Source organism: Anolis carolinensis, chromosome 1, assembly GCF_035594765.1.
Source record: "Anolis carolinensis isolate JA03-04 chromosome 1, rAnoCar3.1.pri, whole genome shotgun sequence".
In the NCBI taxonomy this organism is placed as follows: Eukaryota; Metazoa; Chordata; class Lepidosauria; order Squamata; family Dactyloidae; genus Anolis; species Anolis carolinensis.
Genome location: NC_085841.1, coordinates 289,820,354 through 289,841,145, shown reverse-complemented (window position 1 = coordinate 289,841,145; position 20,792 = coordinate 289,820,354). Strand labels below are relative to the sequence as shown.

The following is a 20,792-nucleotide window of genomic DNA, read 5'->3' as shown; positions in this document are numbered from 1 at the left end:
AGGCGTCTCAGCAATTGCCAGGCTTTTCGGCTACTCTTGGACATGTCCAGGTTCTCAAGCAGCTCTATCCAACGGTCTTTCTTAGCATTAGCTAAGGCTGTAGATAGTTTTTGGCCTGCTGCTATAGTCCCATCACTGTATGGGTTCTCTTGAAATAATCTGAGATATGATTTTGTGTTAAGGAACTACTGATTTTGATTTTGTGTTAAGGAACTACTCTTCATGATTTGCTAAAAACAAGTTTCACACACCCCCCCCCCCCCCCACAATTTTTTTTCTGGCTATGGTCCAGGCACAAACATGTTGCCATTGTCCCATACAGTGTATTTGGAGCTAAATTTGTCTTTTTCTTTCTTTTTTCTTTTTTGCAGGAGGGTTAATGCAACACTAGTTTTCCTCGGTTGCTTCTCCTGCCATTTCCAGCTTAGAGAGAAGGCAGGTGGCTCTTATTGGTGGGCAACTCAGGGAGGTTCTTCTTCTCAGTGCAATTGTAGCTAGACCAGTCTTCCAATTTGGGTAGAAGGTAGGAGATGGATTGGGGCCTGAACCAGAAGGGTAACCTAAGTTCTACTTACATTTAGTGGTATTGTTGTTCTCTAGCCAGATGTTCTGCGTTGCAGAATATTTTCATGTTAGTTCGAAACATCTCAGTGAAATTCTGCTTTCTATGATTAATTTATTTTCATTATTCACATAATTAAAATAAAATTTGTATTATCTAATGTACATATTTTATGCAATCGTATGTCCTCTATTTCTTCTTAAAATGATACATTTCCTCTTTTTTGACAATTTTTACACAGTGGTTACTATGTATTTCCCCCCTGTTTTTAGGTTGTCGACTTACAGTGATCCTATGGATGAGACACCTTCAAGTCACCCTGTTATCAATAGCTCTGCTGTGGAGAGGAAGAGAATCTAGCTCCTTCATAATTGTCCTTTCCAGTCCTAGCATTCTTCTGATTTCTTGTCTAGCATCGCAATTCTAATTAATGACTGAAACAAGGTATGAAAATCTTGAATTGTTTCAATGTCTATTTCATTGCCTACTATAAAGTTATATATATCATCTGTGGTCATTATGTTTGTTGACAGTTCAAAATCTCACCATGTTATTTAGTTTTGGTTTTGATCCTGCCATAGCACACCATGTTTGGTGACTCTGATCAAACATGTAGATTTGTATAGCCTAGCAGACTGACTAACAGATAAACACTTTGACTGATAGCATAGCTATACTTTGAGGGAGTTCAGGAGTTTTCATACTTCTTTTTCAATATTTTTCTTACAAGAGAATATATTAAGAGATTCGTGCTAATTTAATCTTTTTAAAAGTTTTAAAATTAAGCACAACCATAGCATTAGAAAAATATTTGTGGATTCAGAGGGAGTAAGCCATTAATACTATACTTAAAAATGTGAAATTTACATCAACATATCTGATCTGAGCATGCACTTCTCCCCCTACCCCTTGCAAAGCAATCAACGACAAAAGTCAATATTGTCAACAGAACTGATGTTTAAAATCTAGTACATGGGTCTAAAAATGGATAATTCTGGGCTGATTACCATAGCCGGCCTTTTTTTGAAGCTAGCACAGTGTAGTGGTTTTAGCATTGGATTCCACCTCTAGAGAACTGTTTGATTCCCTGCACAGTCACAAAAAACCTACCAGTATCTTGTGCAAGTAAAACACACTTTGCTTCAGGAAACTCCATGACAGGCTCACCTTAGGGTTATCGTATGTTTGAACAGAATTCAAGGTACACAGCAAAACCATTTTATAACTGGTCAGTAAAATAATTAGTTATGACGGTCATCAAAAATGAGCAAGCCGTAATTACACCTTTATGTTAATTAAGTAAAAATAAGTAAATAGCAAAACATGCTTAATACTCAGTGTCACATTTCCCCCCTCAGTCTGGGTCCAAGAGAACTCAAACTGACTTTGAAAGTTCCCTAATGCATTGAAAGAACTTTTGAGACCATTGATTGCAGCTTCAAATTGTATATTACATAAGATCCTGCCTTTAGTCAAGAGACTATTTGGCCTCAAGCTGGCTCAGTCATTCCTTTTAGGGATTTTCTGTCAAATATCCAGTCTGGTGCTAAAATGCTGACTTGAGAGCAGGAAGAATACCCAGGCAGGTACAAGTTTAACACTGTTGGCCTGTGTTTTTGTTTTCTCTTGATGGGAACAACTTTACACATACCAGACATTCCTGTTGATATTTCTCTGGTTGCCATCTCAGTTGCAAAATGTTGTATGGGAACTTGCCTTGACCTAAATAGTTCTTTTCTACATGGATGTTGTTGATCAGGATTGCAGCTGAAAGGGAGCAGTTTCCAGCAACAAGCTTGTTTTTCTCCCTGGAATGTCGTGCATCTTTTTTGTATCAGCTTGAAATTCAGCCTTTCCTGAAGAGGGATGTTCAAAGTTCTTGGCAGATTATGCTCACGAGATGGTCCATCTGTCTTACCTGTACTTTAATGACAACCTTTGGAACTTTTCTGTAAACATTTCTTCCCACAAATAAGAGGAGGCGGGATAGGAAAGGCTTATTCCCATCATTATTTCATATGTTTTTGGGTCTTAAAGAATAAAGTTTATATAATGGAAATACAATATAATTAGACACATGGGAGTTCTGGTTTGGAAGTGGTTCAGCAAAATTCTATGATAAAACAAGTCCCTGACCACAAAAAGCTATGTACAGTGATTTGACAGTCTAACATATACAATCACTTATGTTAAATGAAAGGCAATGTCACCATGTTAAAAGCTGTATACTGAAAGCCCTTATGTTATTTGCTGGCTAACAAGTCCAAAAGCTGTAAATCTAACCCAAAGTCAGTGTTAAATAAACTTTGAACAGACTTTTCCAAAAGGTGCCCAGGGTGGTCATGTTTATAAAGCAACATGTCTGCAAAGGAGCGGATTGTAACAGGATTACTTGAGAATGGCATCATTTCTGCCCTGCTGTGTAGCATGCAGGCTGCATGTTTTTGGTACCATTTAAAACATGCATCACTTTGGGACCTTGTTTCTAGAATAATCACATCTGTAAAGCTTCTATACTTAAAATAACCATCTTATTATATTGAAAACAGGGCTTAAAAATACTAAAACTGTAGACCTCATTAATTGCCTTTTCCATCACTGCTTCTGCTTCTTTGACTCACATTTGAATTGAATCTTAAATAAGAGCGCATTCCTTTTGGACCAGGCCCTTGGCTGTCGTAAAGTGGGAAATGGTTTGTTGATTTCAGTGGTGCATCAACCATTTTATCGGTGCAACACTGAATCTTTAGCTCAGAATTCCCAGTCATAGAGTCATGTGAAACAAGGAAGTGACCCTTTGTCAACTGCATTTTGGAACGGAAAATTGAAAATGATGGATAATCCTTTGGAGCAGAAGGAACCTCCCTGAAACAAATGACTTTGTAGAGATGCCAATGTTCCTGCATACAGTAGTGTGTTACGTGCTTCCAGAGAATAAGAAGTGTACAACTCTAGGACATGCATCAACTGTTCTGAAAGTATATGTTTATATTTTATTGTAAAGTTTTCTGAATAGAATAGTGTACATCAACATCTTGTGCTTAATTTATCAGTGATTAGCCAGTAAGCATTTTACTAACAATTGCTGTTAACAGCAAAAGAGACTGGATTAAAAAAGATATCATAATATATAAAATCAGTAGCCATGAGAAACCTTATATTATATGAAAAGCCTACCAGTGCAAAATATGTGGAGCAATAGCTTCCAAATAGTTGTCAGACTTTTGTTAAAATATTTTAGAAATTCCTTTTAAAATAATAATAATTTTATTTCTTACCTGTTTATTTATTTAATTTATATATCACTCTTCTCCCCAGGGGGACCCAGAGCGGTTTTACACAATGGCAGAATCAAATGCCACATTCAATACAACAAGAAGAACTCATGGCACAAGGCAGGACACAGCATAATCAAAACACATAAACATTGTAAAAATTCTATAAATATACATAATATATTTCTATAAAAATACATATTACAATATATTTCTATAAAATACATATTAAAATACACAGAACAGAGATTAAATAAAAGACACGAGTTTAAAATTCATGCTTAAAACTAGCAGGGTAGGCCTGCTGAAAGAGAGAGATCTTTAGATGATTTTAAAATTCCAACAGCTATTGGAGCTCTTCTGGCAGGTTGAGAAGGTCCTCTGGGTGATGGTCGCCAGTCAAGATCTGGCTGGTTAGAGTAGATGCACCCCTGAGGACCTAACTGTGCGGGGCAGATTGTACGGGAGAAGGCGATCCTGTAGATAACCTAGATCATATAAACACAAAAAAGTTGGAAGCCTTAGAAATGAGTGATAAGTTACAGGTCCAAGGCACATTTACTATTATAGTTAGAATATTTTTTTTAAAAAAAACAATTGAACTACAATATTTTGTAATTTAGTGAAGTCACAGTGCTATTATAATATTTCAAAAGGAATTAAGTTATTTTTGTGGAGTTACGGTTGTATTGTAATACTTGCATATTTTTATGAAAATATTACATATCTACAGATTCTATGGATTCAACCATCCAGATCTATGGTATCAACTATCCAAGGCTTGAAAACATGCCGTCATCAAAAATAAAATAAAATAAAAAATCCAAAAAACAAAGACTCATTTTACCATTTAATATAAGGGACACCATTTCATTACTGAATATAATGGGACTTGAGTAGACACGGATTTTAGTATCCATAGAGCATCCTAGAACCTAATTCCAGCAGACATCATGGGCCCACTTATTTATTTATTGTGTCAGAAGCGAGCCGAGGGTACAAGTTGTAATGTATTTGAAAACACAAACAAAGTTAAAAAAAACTTGGCATTATACTAAATGTCCTTTGAACAGTAGCTGGCCACTTGGAGTGCCTCTGGTGTTGCTATACGAAGGTCCTCCATTGTGCATGTGGCAGGGCTCAGGTTGCATTGTAATAGGTGGTCTGTGGTTTGCTCTTCTCCACTGTAATTATAAGATAGTTATTTTTAAGGTTTTCTATAACCTTTATTAGTTGACTTTTTTTGTTTTTAGGTGGATCTTGATTTGCTGTTTGGCTTTTTTATTGACATCGCGCGCGCACACACGCACACACACACACACATAGAGACCGTTAGTTAATTAGTTAGTTGTTGGAAAAACTGAAACCATATTTATCTAAATAAATACAAATGACGTCATTGCTTAATCTTCCATCATTTTCACTGAGCAATCCTTGCTTGATTTCAGTTAGGGCAGAATAGTCTGTGATCATTTCACAATGACCAGCTTTCGTGGCTCTGCTACTGATGCATCTTAGATAGGGATCAAAGCAGTCCAAACTTTGGGGAATTTTTACACATCTGCTGAATGCATCGAGACCCTCTTGTGACTTCAATAGTATATATAATCATTAGCTACTCAAGCAAAGATAATTTTCAGATTATCAAACTCCTGTGCAGAGGTTTTGTTTTGTTTTTATGAGAACTGTTTATCAATCACAAAACCCCCTAGCAAAATTCAGAGTTGAACAATATCCTTATTAGAGCCAGCACAAAAGTGTGCAAGCCTGTGTGTTATGTCGCTCTTTCTCATCAGCTAAGGTGTACATATATTAGAAAGTGGGGAAAGAAACAGGACACTCCAAAAATTAGGCCAGATCTTATAGCCATGAGGTGTACAGTTCAACATGGCTCCCCACTAAGAATGCAGACTGAAGAAGTCAGTGGTAGATTTGCAGATATCATTTGGCATTTAGCAATGTGTCCTGGCAGTGGTGTTCCATTCAGGCCATAGTGAGGTTCTGCAGAGGAGCAAAAAGATGAGAGCAGTGAAAATAGCTCTAAGTGAGGCTGGGGCTCTGCTGAGCTTTCTACTCTCAGCCTCCACCCCTTCCCATAAAGTGGGGAGCCTTAAAAGAACAGACCTCTGACTTGGTGCTCTTTCTCCTATCCACGAACTCCTGTCAAACATGGCGCTTTTCTTATAGGGATTGTGGAACTCCTAGAGGAGAATCTGGTCATCCCAGTGCCAGAGGTAGACCTGGGGAGCTTCAAGCTTGTCTTGGTTTTATCCCCTTTCCCAGCACTACTGGCTCCTCGGCTACTGTATCTCAGACAGAGTTGTACTCTTAGGTCATGACAAACGGTAGATTTCAGTTTTTGAGAACATATAGCTGACCTCTTCTTAGAACTTAAGGGATATCAACAGTAACAACCCACAGATTGACAGTTTAAGTTGCATGATGTGGCTTCCATGGTGACGTTAGCATTGTGGGAATGATAAATTGGAGTACCCTGCACAATTGCTTCTATCTGTCTGTAGTGTCTCCAATACTTTTATGACAACCAGAAGAGCTGGTCTGCATTAGTTTTTTTCATTAGTTTCCAAGAAGGCTTTCTCAGACCTACAGTGACAGATTTTTCCAAAGCTTCCTCTCTACTTTCCCCCCAGAAGTTCCAAGGCAGCAGCTATATAGGTCTCATTAGGCTTATTTGTTTGACTATGTTTTAAGAGACTTCTGCATTTTTCCCATGAAGTTTGATACTTTTCATTGTAAATCTGTGTTTAGTTTAATTAAGGGGCAGGTCAAAGTACTCTTTCAGAGCAGAACACAGCCAACTAGCCACTCATGATTTGAGCAGGTGTTTCTAGATTCAGAGCCAATAGGAAATGCTTGGATCACTTTTTCCTATCCTCTCAGAAATAAATGCCAGCATAGTTAAGGTCCAGAACTGCTTAACAATTACAAAAGGTTGCAAATGTCTGAAAGATGTGAATAGATAGAGGAAATGAAATTCAATGAAAGACACAATAGATATTGTCCTTCTGTTATCCCAAACTGTTATCGCTAAGCAGTAAAAGTAAAATAAAATATAAAAAATAAACATGCATCTCAACACTGAGTATTCATCCTTGTTCTGAATAATTAATGCAACAGTAGGCAAAGTGCTACCCTAAACCTTTTATGTATCCGTTTACAGGATATTTTTAAATGACATGGTATACTATTGAAAAGTGACAGCAAACTAATGTACCAGTGTTAATGGGAAAATGAACTACGTGTATTGCAGCCCATGGAACAGTTAATGTCATAGTCAATTTAGTTCAGTATTGATAGTATCATATTAATTAAAGTAAATGTAAGTACATTCAAAATTCAATTATGTATAATGCAAATATAGTATAACCAATGTAGGAAATGGAATTATAACAAATGTAATAATAATTAATGAAATATTAATGGATATTTGCTAATTTAGTTATTTTAAATTAAAATAAAAAGCTTTTGGCCAATTTGAGAATTAATAGAAATAGAAATAGCAGTGCCTAGTCATGAATGAATAGCTAGAAAGGTTTATTTTTTTAAAAAAAATAATTTTTATTGTAAGTTTTGTGAGCAACTTTGATACAGTTCTTATTATGACAAGAATCGTCTTTTCTGGATACAATAAAAGCAACTGAACAATATACACAGACAATGTGAAAGAAGGTGTAAGGGGCGCAAGGAGAGCAAGTAAAGAAGAAAAGTCAAAAATAACAAAGAAGCAAACAAACAAAAACAAAACCAAAAAACAAAACGAAAAAAGGGGGAGGAAAAAAAAAGGTTAAAATATATACATATAAACAGTTGCTATAGTATTCCTGTTACTTCCAGAGCCTGTGGAGGTTTTTGTGTACTCATGATTCTTTGAACTCATAGGATAGCACTATATCTTTTCAAATATATATGCCAATCACAAAATGTGCATGCCCTAACTTGTAGAAGTATAGATTCCAAAATATAAAAGGTTGGGTCCAGGCTTGTGCTCTCATGAGTCCTCCATTCATGGTCTGGATTCTAACCCAGATGTTCCCATTGGACAAAAGGACAGAGCAGAGGAGGTTTCCTGTGTTGCATTGGGATCAACGGGGGGGGGGGGGGAGGGGGGGGAGTCAGATAGCGGATGCTTCCCCCTGTGGAATGAGGTAGGGGGGAAGCCGGGCGATGTGGGGCATGGGGTGACAGGTTCACAACTGGTTTTATCTCCAGTGATTTAAATTAAGCCTCAATTTATTCACCCCAAATGTTTTCCTGATGCTGGTTCAAGATTTTCTGTTCCTTTCCTGGTATGATTAGGAAATCAAAAATAAAGTAGTATTTCTATAATTATGAAACTTCAGCACATATGTCAAGAAGCTTGTCCTGGTTGGAACATAACAGAATCTTGTGATACGTAATAAGCAGCCTTCTCTCATTCTCTAGAATAGATCATAGCTATCAATCCTATCTGAGGGCACCAGGTTTGTGAAGATTGTAAATTTTAGAGGGAACTAAAATCACCAAAGAGCATTTTTGATGACAGCAGTCCTGCAGTAATGACCAGAGCCACAATAAATCTGTGCCTCCACTACAGATGAATTGTCCAGAAGGATACCATAGCCAGCAGTATCAAAAGCTGCCAAGAGGACCAAGAGCAAATTAGATTCTGATAGTAGCATGTTATGAAACATTATGGATTTCCTCATCAGTAAACCATCACACTAAATAATTCTTTTGACTGGTAGCCCAGCCTCTTACGTTACCTTTCCCCCCATTAAAGCTTCACTTTATGTGGACAATGAATTATTTTGTTTGGTTCTTGTTCCAGCTGCCATCTCCTGTTTCTTTTCCCCATGGAAATCACCAAAGACTCGATGATTCAAAATGCTATGGGAACCCAACATAGCATTCCTTCTTGTTTGCCTATTGTAACGGAGCTCATTTTTCAGTGGAAGTTTCCCATTATTTCTAGGAAAATTGTGTTCAAACCCATGTACTCCCAAGCCTTTTGATCTCCTGAATCCTCTTCATATCCAAGATAAAAAAAAAGTCAGTGATTAAGACAGAGTTCCTTAAAGAACACATAGTCAGGCTTCTGTTTGACCAAAATGGTTTCCCACTGAATCAAACCTTTCTCAGCTCAGGAGGGGTGTTCCACAATAGACCCTGAAAAGAAGGATAGAGCAATTGTCCTGCTTAGTGATCCACGAAAGGAAAAGAGTTCTTAGTGAAGGGAGACCTTACACTAAATCTGACCTGACACTTTAGGAGTAAGACAATAAAAGGTCAAGGGGACTAACGAGAGGAAAAATTCAAACAATAGATGCCACAGCCAGCACACAGCTCCTGCCACACAGACTATGGGGCAGCGGCGTTAACTGCCTCAGACATGTGAAGGCTAAGTGAAGCGGAAAGAACGTGAAGTTTCCTTCTTAAGAATTGTGGCCCAGAATTTTCACAACTTACCCAGGCCTCCCAAAGAGGTCAAAGTAACATAGTTAGGTTTGAGGGGATGGTTTTCTCCCCCAATAAAAATTGAAATTATCTAATGTGAGTGGAAGGGGTTGGAAGAAATATAGATATTGAACAAACTTGAAATTAAAAAATGTTATTTACAGACTATAGGGCTCATCTCAAGGAAGAAAAAAAGGGGGGGCATATGAAGTAAGTCTGTTAACATCTTTACCTGTTGCATTGTTTAGAGAAAAAAATCCAAACTTTATTCATCGTCAATGTCAGCACCATACATAGTTGGGGGATCAATAGTCAGAACATCCTTCAACACTAGGAAACAGTGATTTTCTCTCTGTTTGATGTGCACATGCTTCTTGTGATCTGTCTGAAGACAAAGGGAGAAATGTTGCGGCACCGGTGTGTATCTTTGTTGTCAATCGCATCTCCATTATCACTTTTTTGTAAGAAGCCTCTGCCCTTGTTAAAATGAGCAGCCCCTTCCTGGTCAAGTTAGGCTGATACTCTAATTACCGGCACTTATTTTGGTGAGCATGCATCCGCAGGCTGGTGAACCTTTGCTAACAATTCCCAACAGCTTGTCAATAATAACAGCACTCTTCATTGGAGGCTCCAGTCTTTCCTTTTCCTGCCTTTCATACAAATGTGAAATTTAAATGGCAATTCTGCCTCCTCTCAGTGTTTTTTCTGCCAGGAGGGCCACAGGCCCTGCCATTCATAACAGTACCATTTCCAGGTTGTGAATTGCTGCACTTGAAGGCTTTTAAAAAAGCTAGCTATTGTTTTGTGACTTCAAATCGTTTCTGACTTATGCTGACCCGAAGGCAAACCTATCACATGGTTATCTGGGCAAGATTTATTTAATGGAGGTTAGTCACAACCTTCCTCTGAGGCTGAGAGATTTACCTAGGTCACTCAATGGGATTTACCTAGGTCATGATCAAATGGGGATCTGAACATTGGTCTTCCAGAGTCATAGGATGCATCTACACTGTAGACTTAATTCAGTTTGATACCATTGTAATTGCCATGGCTCAATGCTATGGAATTACATGACTTGTGGATTTATAAAGTTTTTAGCCTACTCTGCCAAAGAGTGCTGGTGCCTCACCAAACTATAACTTCCATGGTTCCATTGCATTGAACATGGCAGTTAAAGTGGTGACAAGGCATTAATTTTATAGCATAGATGTACCCTTAGTACAATGCTCAAGTCATTAAAAATGCTGGTTTTCTTTAAAGCTAGAGCAGTGATTTTTTGGACCAGGGCTCACTTTGACCAGGGCCCACTTGACCAGGGACCAGTCTCCAGCACGAGTACCAAAAGGGTTACAAATCAGTTTTTGGTCAACTTTCCCTTCGGTCTGGTTATTTGGGGTGCTGATTCAGAAAATTGCATGATAGACTATATCAGCTCTAGTTTCTGATACAGAACATATGCCATCCAGTAGTCACCATCTGCTCGCCCACAGAAAACCATATTTAAGAATCTAGAGCTGATGTGGTCTATCCAATGCAATGATCAGCTCTGCGGAAAGGATCGGAAATAAAATTAACAAAATAAATAAAGAGGAAGGAGGTTTGCGGACTGGATTTTTGTTCCTGTGGCTCACTACTGTGCTGTGGCCCACAGGTTGAGAACCACTGAGCTAGAGGGTACCTGAAAAAACATGATATTTACCATACAGTTAAGGGGTTGTGATCAAGAACATTTTTGATGGTTATATCTAGGAAGTCAATATCAAATTGGCCAGGGTAAGTGGGTCTACAAAACAGCCCCAGATAATATTTGTATGTTGATTCCCTCTTGCCTCTGAACTGTGTAGGCATAATTAACTAGTCTAGCCCTGACTGATGCCATTCATGAACTTTATTCTGGAGCTTGAAGAAGAATGGAGAATCCATGGAAACCTAGTTTGACTCCAAACCTTTTGACATGTCCTCTTGCAGGGAACAACAAAGTATTCCCTCCCCTCAAAAAATGTATTCAGTTAATCCATAACAGATTATAATGATTTTTTTTGCATTTTGGTATACAGTACACTCTTAAAAGGATTAAAAATTCCAATAGTAGAGATGTATCATGATATTACAAAAGAAACTTCAAGTAAGATTTCCAATTCTGCACTTTGGTAATGTTAGCAGTGAGTTATTATGGAGTGGTTACAATTTGAATGATGTACATAAAATTATGATTTATGATAAAATTTGTAATTTTGATTAAATCTTGATTATATCATTTTTCCTTCAATATAAATGTATTTACTTAGCCTTCAAATAATCACATTAAGAGCTACTATTTGCTCTTAAAGGGTAAATAAAAATACATTTTGGACATGTTTATATGTCAGTTGTGGTCCTTACAAGTGGCCAAGATCCAACATAGTAAGGGTAAAGGTTTCCCCCTGACATTAAGTCTACTTGTGTCCAACTCTGGGAGTTGGTGCTCATCTCTATTTCTAAGCCGAAGAGCCGGCGTTGCCTGTAGACACCTCCAAGGTCATGTGGCCGGCGTGACTGCATGGAGTGCTGTTACCTTCCCGCTGGAGTGGCACCTATTGATCTACTCACATTTGCATGTTTTCGAACTGCTTGATTGGCCGAAGCTGGGGCTACCAGCAGGAAGCTCACCCCGCTCCCTGGATTCCAATCACTGACCTTTCAGTCAGCAAATCAAGCAGCTCAGCGGTTTAACCCACTGTGCCACCAGAGGCTCCAAGATCCAACATAACTATATGTAATTCACAAAAGCAGGGATATGGAAAGGACTACCTATAGAAAAGAAATAAAAGAATGTGCACATGCCACTCATGGTGAATGCTTGTAATCTAACAATTAATTGTGTTCTGTTTTATCTGGCTATTTTACTCCACCTCGAGTCACAAGGAGAAATGGGCAATTAATTAATTAATTAATTATCACTACAAGTTTAATTAATATACTGTCAAATTTAATGCTGCCCATATGATAAGAAAAGTAGGTTGGTTTTTTGTTTTTTGTTTTCTATATTTTCTTTTCTTTTGTGTACACTACACAATCCTGTGAATCCCACCCATGGACAAAAAGCAGAATATAAATAAACACATAAATGAGTTCGCCCATTCCTGGAGTAGATCAATAGGTACCGCTCCAACGGAAAGGTAACGGCGTTCCATGCAGTCTTGCCGGCCACATAACCTTGGAGGTGTCTACAGACAATGCTGGCTCTTCGGCTTAGAAATGGAGATGAGCACCAACCCCCAGAGTCAGACACGACTAGATTTAATGTCAGGGGAAAACCTTTACTGTTACCCTTAGTGTAGCTCAGTGTTACAGGATGCACTTTTCATAAAGAAGTTAAACTGCAGAATGTTATACACTAGTCTTCTCCCTGAAACCGTATGATACATAGAATAAGCAGCTTAATGTCAGCTTGTAATAATCATCCCCATTTGCTTTGGGAGGTCTAGTGTCCATGTATGAAGGGCTGACCTGGACCTGACTTAATTCAGCCTTCCATTTCTAAAATCAGTCAGATGATAAGATTACATAGAACTAAAATATTCCAGCATCAGTTCATGGCATCCTCAGACAGGGCTGGGAAATTACTTCTGAACTCTGGAATGCCATGGTCAGTCTATGCAGAAGTACTTAGCTAGGCGGAGTTATGGTTTGCTTTGATATAAGGCACTACTATGCTCCCAAGATGCTTCTTGAAAGTTTCCAAGCAGGACATCTGGTAGCATCTGGAAATCAGAAGTTTTCTGCTTCTAACAATGGAATTTACATTGAGCTATTATGGATAGATGAGAACGATTAATATTCAATGTCACTGGTACAGGAAAAAGGATAAGATTTGCAGCTGTTTAGGGTTAGTGACTGTTAGTGATGCCTTGGAGCAAACTACAAACAAATCAGCAGCAGCTCTTCTTAGAAGTGGTCCTACGTTCCTTTATCAGTCATGGCCAACTGTGCCAAAATAATCTGAATGTGAATGTAAATAATATCAAAGAAATTTCAGAGACAATCACTAGTCTGGAGAAAATCCTCTATGACTCAATAAAAGATATTTATATGTACGGGCTATTGTCATTTTGCCACCTTGAATATTTTAAGGCCAGGGCACAAAAGGTTGTTTGACTAAGTGCAAATTCAGGTTCCATCTTTGCAACAGATAATGTGATCAATTCATTTAGGTCTGCTGTGCATGATTTCCTTAAGAAACAAATAAATGGCAGTACTGGCATACTATTAGTTGAATATAAGGGTGTAAGTACAATTGATGCCTGTGTATGTATATTTTAAATGGTTGCAGAGGAAGGAATTCATTTCAAGGTTCAATGACAGCAGCATCCTCTGAGTCTTCCCAGGGATCCCTTAAAGAAACATGTTGTAGCCCAGCATCTGGCTATAGCTACCTAGCTATGGGCTTTTCAGACACATATAAAACCATATAAACGGTTTAATATACTTCCACATTAAAAATAATAAAATTATTTAAACAGTCTACAAACATATTAAACAAGTCAACAAGTGAAAACAAATTGAAGAGATAAAATGATTACATGTATGTAGATATACATTTGAAAAATAAACCAGGATAAAAAGAGAAGTTTAAACTTGGTATCAAAAAACAGCAACACGGCCAATTGGACATTCAAGGGAAGGGTGTTGTATAAACATGGAAGAAAAGGCCCCGATGCAGGTAGAAGGTTGCATAATAGGATCTGATCTGATAACTCTCATCATATATTCTAATTACTGGAGTGATTGGTTAACCTGTTGACTTTGTCTTGGTATGGGACCTAAGGTGGCTTACAAAAAACCGAACAGAGTAGATCTGAGCACAAATAGATTTGATACAAAAGTGTTTTGTTTTTTTAAAAAATAAACAATTCTGTTAAAACACAATTTGTACAGTTTGAAACAAAGTAAAACAATGAATACAATAAAAACCCAAATTAACTTGCCTAAATAAAAATATCTTTGCCTGCCAATGTAAAAAGAGCAGATGGAGCCAAGCCTCTTGCAGGAGGAAGGACCACAGTTTAGGAGCAGCTACAGAGAAGGTTTTCTCCTGTGATGATAGGAAGACACAATGAAAACGCTCCTCAAAGATCTTTAAAGATTTTTTTTAAAAAAAATCCAGAAAGTATTGCACCAAACAAACAACTTCACACACACTAAAGGATCTACTAAATAGTTCAATACCTGCAGTTCACACTAGGTTTCTTGGCTAATGGCTATTCCTCATCACTGGATGAAGGGAGGGAACAGAAAACTCTCTGACAATAAAGATTTTTAGAATTTGAGAAAAGAAGCATGCCAATATGAGTCTCATAACAGCCAGAGGCTATATAGTGAGTAAATGGATGGAAGAGATGATCAACCAAATAGCTCAGTTTTTAAAATCAGAATGATTGCTGGCCAATTGCCTATAGCTTCCCTTCATTCTCCTCACTTCACAACCTTCTGGCTTCTATAGGGACTACATGAGAGGCTGTTGTGGATGCAAAATCAGTGTCAAACATGCCAACCAGTAACAATTAAGAGGCTCTGTTGCTCAAGCTCAGACCTATTTGCACGAAACTGGAAGAGCCCACAGTCTTTCAGACAGTCTGGACTTCAGCTGTGTAGAGCACAGTTTTCCAAACGTTTGATGTTTGTGACACACATTTGAGACCTGCATCATTTTGTGATGCAGTAATTCAGTTTTATTAGCAAACTGGAGGTTAAACCAATCCCTTATAAGAGATATAGACACATACATAAATTGTAATAATGAAGTATATGGGGATATAACATAGTTCATGAAAGTCTTTCATTGTATTTTAGATTTTTTATTTCATTTAGACTTAGAGGTGTCTTGTTACATTTGTGTGACACATCTACACACTGCAGCTGACATACTAACATGTCCTGACACACAGTTTGCAAAGCTCTGGCGTAGGTTTTTAAATGTCAACACCAGGACTTAGTTACAAGCCAGTAGCCAGTGACGTTTTTGCAGCAAGGACAGCAGGGTTCTTTATAACCACCTCTGTTCAACAATTTGGAGTTCTAACAGTATTATCTCTTTCTGAGGCATTGTATTATTCCTTGTGTTATCAGCTAAATGGAATAACTGAATCCTTAAAAGTTGTAGGACAATAAAGCATGCTAATCCCGATCAGCTAATCCATGGATATGTTGGAAATACACATTAGGGTTTGCAGCCATATAATGACAGTCCCTTAGGAGAGAAGGCAAAGCAGCCTCCTCACTAGTTCATTTAATACTAACCATATATGCTGACCTGGAGAGTGGCCACAGCCAGAGTCTGGTTAGCTAATGCAGATCCTAGCAAACATGCTTAAACATGATCACATTCCAAAATGAAGAAAGCTACAAAAGCAACAGAAAACCAATGACAATTTGGAATTTGAATTTCTCACATATCATTTCCATAAGATCTGATGCATATAGGTATCATGAGATCATAACAATTGCCTTGATGCTGTTTATTTTAGTGTGTGCACACTTGCCTAAGTACATACATTTGTGTTTATCATTCACCACTTCTTAATATTAGCTTTCTTAGATTTTTTATAGATCATTTGTGGAATTTTGGCAAGTCTTTTTCCAGGCAGCACTTTTTCAAAACACAGGTGTTGCAGCTTCTTGAAGTTGCATCTCCCAAAACATCTCTTTTTACCTTTGAAAAATAGCATAGTAGGGTTATTTTCTATGAGTCTTATGGTAGTTTTGTATTTCAGGACATGTTGGATGAGCCACACTTGACAATATAACTCACAGATATCCTTCTCTCTGGCTGATATTTAGGTCTGCCTTCACAATTTAGCAATGCAGTTTGAAGACTTTTAAACTTGTTCTGGCTTTTTAACCTTGTGCTGCCCAGGAGTATTTCATCATTGTTCTTTAATTATATTCTAGGTACTGCCATTTATAGGATGTTTATATTTTTATTTTATGGTTGTTGGTCTTTTGTATTGTTCTAGTACTGTGTGCATTTAAATCTTCTTTAAATGCAGAATAAAGAGATTTATTATTTTCCTCCTCTCTTTTTGGATTGTCAAGTTAATTTCTCCCTGATTTGACAATTAGCTGGGGGTTACTCTCAGATGATAGGTTATCAATAAGCCGAACATTTAAGAACATGAAAACCTTTAACAAGGATTGATAGGAAATCATTGATTCACAGAGGAAGCCTCAGTTAACTGAAGATTAATTAAACACTCTTTAAGGGATGAGCAAAGCTGAGAGATGAGAGAAGACTGAATTCTGCCTGGAGCAAAATTGATATTGGATCTAGAGATTTGGAGGGCAACTGATAAGAACATCTTGGTCCCCTGGTTTTCTAGCGAGGAACTCATCTGAACAATCCTCAATACTATAAAATGGTTACCGTACTTTAATTTGTTTCAAGGTCCTCAAAAGTACATATCCAGAAACATAGCTATGAGATTTGGGAGGGGGGGGGGGGAAATAAAAAATACCTAAATAATTATTCTGCTCTCTCCTAATAAAATTGTCCTTCAAGCACCATATTTTTAGAATTGTAGCAAAGCTTCAGTTGAACATTTAGAGTACAGTTTAGCCAAAGTAAAAGGACAGGCCAAGTTATCAAAGGAATAATCTATCAAAGGAATTGTACTAGGTCCTTCTTTCTATGTATTTTAGCCATCATTTTATCTTGCATTGCTGCTTAGTTTCCCCACCCATGGAGATGATAGAACTGTGCCTGGTGGTTGATTGATATATTACTAACTATTGTGATAATATTCCAGTTTTATATTGTATTGCTGTTTTTATCCTTTATACTGTGAATTGTGTATTATGCTTTCGTTAATTCTATTTAATTATGTTGTCTGGCTTTGCCCCATGTAAGCTGCCCCGAGTCCCTGCGGGGAGATGGTGGCGGGATATAAATAAAGTTTTATTAATATTATATTGTATGACACAGCAAACAAGATAGATATGCTGGATTTTGTATCACAAAATCACAAGTCGAACACTTCCCAAGTGTCTAGGACTGTGTGATGTATTTTCGGTCGATGCGCACAGATCCCAGTAGCGTGGCCTTTTGCAGTTGGCAGATCGTAATTTTGTCAATGTCTATTGTTTCCAAATGCCGGCTGAGACCTTTTGGCACGGTACCCAATGTGCCAATCACCACTGGGTTTTTCCTGTTGTTTTTCGTCAATGCGACGGTCACCTGGGATGGCGACATCAATGATCCAAACCTTTTTCTTTTCCACAACTGTGATGTCTGGTGTGTTGTGTTCCAGAACTTTGTCAGTCTGGATTCAGAAGTCCCACAGTATCTTTGCCTGCTCATTTTCCAATACTTTTGCAGGTTTGTGATCCCACCAGTTCTTTCCTGCTGGGAGCTGGTACTTGAGGCATAAGTTCCAATGAATCATTTGGGCCACATAGTTGTGCCTCTATTTATAGTCTTTCTGTGCGATTTTCTTACAGCAGCTGAGGATATGATCAATGGTTTCGTCGGTTTCCTTGCATATTATTATTATTATTATTATTATTATTATTATTATTATTATTATTATTATTATTATTCCAAACACACCAAATGTAAGAGCTGCAAGTGCAAAGGAGTTTCAGTATCTCATTCTCTACTATGCTTGAAATCTGAAGAATGAAGGAACAGTTCATGGGGGAATTCTCATTTGTGAGGACATGCCTTTAAATTCTTTCCTCTGTAAATGGCTATCCTTACTTGTTATTTACAAGATCTGCTAAAAGTATTACTTTTTGAACTAATGCTCCCAATGGGCAGCTGGAGGATTCAGGGAGTTGCCTGTCAAAAGAGTAACTTTCCCATACTGTCTCTTAAAATAAAAATGTCACAATGCTTTCAGCTGTCCATTTGTGGTATAAAACACCTCAAAGTGCTGAGGCCACAGAAATACTATTACTATGAAAAAGAAAAAAAACTCCACAAATCTGCTACAAAACCCCCAAATTATCCCTCCTAAGGTTATAATTATAATGTTATTTAGTTGTAACTTAGTTCTTGCAAAAGGGGCATTGATTACAAGCTGCATAGAAGTTCATTACATTTTGACTTGTATTTGTACAACTTCAGTTTAGCATAGCAAAAAGACCAGCTTCTGGTGCTGACTCTAGGATGTCATTCTATTTGCTGGATTTTGTCCTTTTCAACAGAAACCATTCTGTGAGATAACTTGTTTTGGAAAATGATTTAGCTTGACTGCACCTTTACTCAAAGTAATTCTCACAGAGTTCAATTGGATTTGAATGTATGTGTCAATGTTTATGTGCAACTTCAAGACACCAAGACACGCAAGATAATATCATGAATTACACAGGGTTTTCTTAGGCAAGGAATAGTCAGATGGGATTTTGGTAGATTTTTCCTCAAATGTGAAGCCTATATCGTCTGGTATTTGTTAACAGTAAAGGGGAGTTATTCCTAAGTAAATGTGCATAGCATTGTAGGCATAGAATACAATTTTATCCATTGGTACCAGTTGCATAAGAGGGAAAACTGATGGTGCATCTATGCTGTAGAATTAACACAGCTTTACACCACATCAACTTTAATGAGTCAATGCAATGGAATCATGGGAGTTGTAGTTTTATGAGGTCTTCAGCCTTATCTACCAAATAGTGCTGATGCCCCACCAAACAAAAACCCCAAGGAAGCATCAACATTACAGAATTAATGCAGTTTGTCACCACTTTAACTGCCATGGATCAATGCTATAGAATCCTTGGAGCAGTCTTGCATGTTCTTTAACCTTCTTTTCCAAAGAGTGCTGGGACCTCATCACACTATCCTACCGAAGATTTGGCACCTTATGGAGGCTAGAGGCTCTTCCAGCATGGTGTCTATTCATGGTGATGGAAAGACACCACTAGATGCAACCCTTAGTTTTCCAGCTAAACACCCTCAAGATATTTTGGATATCAATGCCCGGTAGTTCCAGCTGGCATGGCCATGAAGTTCTAAGAACTGCACTTCAAAACATCTGGAGGGTGCCAAGTTGAGGAAGCATACCTTACTGAATATACTTATGAAACTGTGGTTGAAAACAGAAAACAAGCTCAAAGAGAGAAGAAATTTTTGATTTAGGGAACATGAGCCTAGGCACATTTAGTTGGAGCAAGTCTTGTTGAGTTCCATGATGTGCTCCCTGGTATGCATATTCACTTGTGGATTCTGAACATTTTTTCTGATAGCCACGGAATAATGTATATTAATAAGGACAGGGTTATGAAAGAGTGATTTGTAGCTGCATTGCTCTTAAGAAGTAGTATGACAGCTGTAAAGTTTACATGGAAGTTTTAGTCCACCAGTACCTACAAGTTGGTATTTGTTTACACCAATGGACCTCAGTCTTTCACTTGTGTGTTTTATACCAAACTAGCCTTTATATACATAGCATTGTCCCTTTGTGATACACAAAATTAGGTGGATTGTTTGTTTATTATAGATTCTATGAAGATTTGTTACAAGTTCATTTAAAAAATTTATTTATAATGTGTATAGGCATTTTGCTTATTTATTACCAGACTCTCAGCTTGTTGATTTCCAAGTTGTCCACCCAACGTATAGAAGGAAAAGGAAAGAATCAGAGAAATCTCTAAAAATACAGTGCTTAAGGCATGAGAACATGAAAGGAACCATGCAGGATTAGATCAAAGTTCTTTTTAGTCCAGCATTCAGATGCCACCGAGGCAAAAAGCAAGTTATGCATGGAAAGCCCACCAGCAGGAGATGAGTGCCAGCAGAATCTGTGTGGCTTGGCCTAGAATTTGAGGCTATTTCTTTGTTACATTGGACTATTTCAGATTCCCAAAAGCTGCACAAAAAAAATAAGCTCTCCTTTGAAGATCAAGGGTGGATTGAATATATGTCCCAACATGCCTTTCAGCTTACCAGATCTCTCTTTACAGTCTATATGTTGTGTAGTGGTTTGAGAACTGGACTATGATTCTGGAGACCACAGCTCAAATCCCTGCTTGCCCATGAAACCCAATGGGTAGTCTTAAGACAAGTCGCACTCTCTCAGCATCAGAGGAAAGCAATGACAAAAAGACTTCTGAAAAAAATCTTGCCAAGAAAACCCTGTGATAGGTTCAAATTAGGATTGCCAAAGGTTGGAAATAACTTGAAGGCACACAACGATAACAAATCATTCAAATGTCTTTCATGTGGCAGGATTAATAGCTGTGAAGCACAATTTCACTTTATGGGTAAAATGTTGAGTTTTTAAGCATGATCATTCTGCCTGGTTCTACCTCTTTATATAAGTTTTGGGAAATAGATTGTTTTTAAAAACACTGGTAAAAGAGTTCTTTCTCTTTTCAGTTAGTAACTAGAGACCCTATTTTCCCAATCTCCATAGCAGCTGTGTGTGAAATGTGAGGCATCCCTTGTTAAAAAGTACAGAAGTCATAGACTTTCTAAGTATGGAAGAAATCCACAAAATACTAAAAGGAATGCAGTAGCACAAGTC

At 37.7% G+C, this 20,792-nt stretch overlaps 1 long non-coding RNA gene across 1 annotated transcript in view; it reads left to right on the top strand.

The window, feature by feature from the left end:
- Positions 1 to 20,792, top strand: part of LOC103278162 (uncharacterized) — a 67,666-nt gene that overhangs the window by 8,420 nt on the left and 38,454 nt on the right. The window contains exon 2 of the long non-coding RNA XR_010001982.1: positions 835 to 1,006. This is a non-coding gene — a long non-coding RNA (uncharacterized LOC103278162). The remainder of the gene's footprint in view (positions 1 to 834; positions 1,007 to 20,792) is intronic.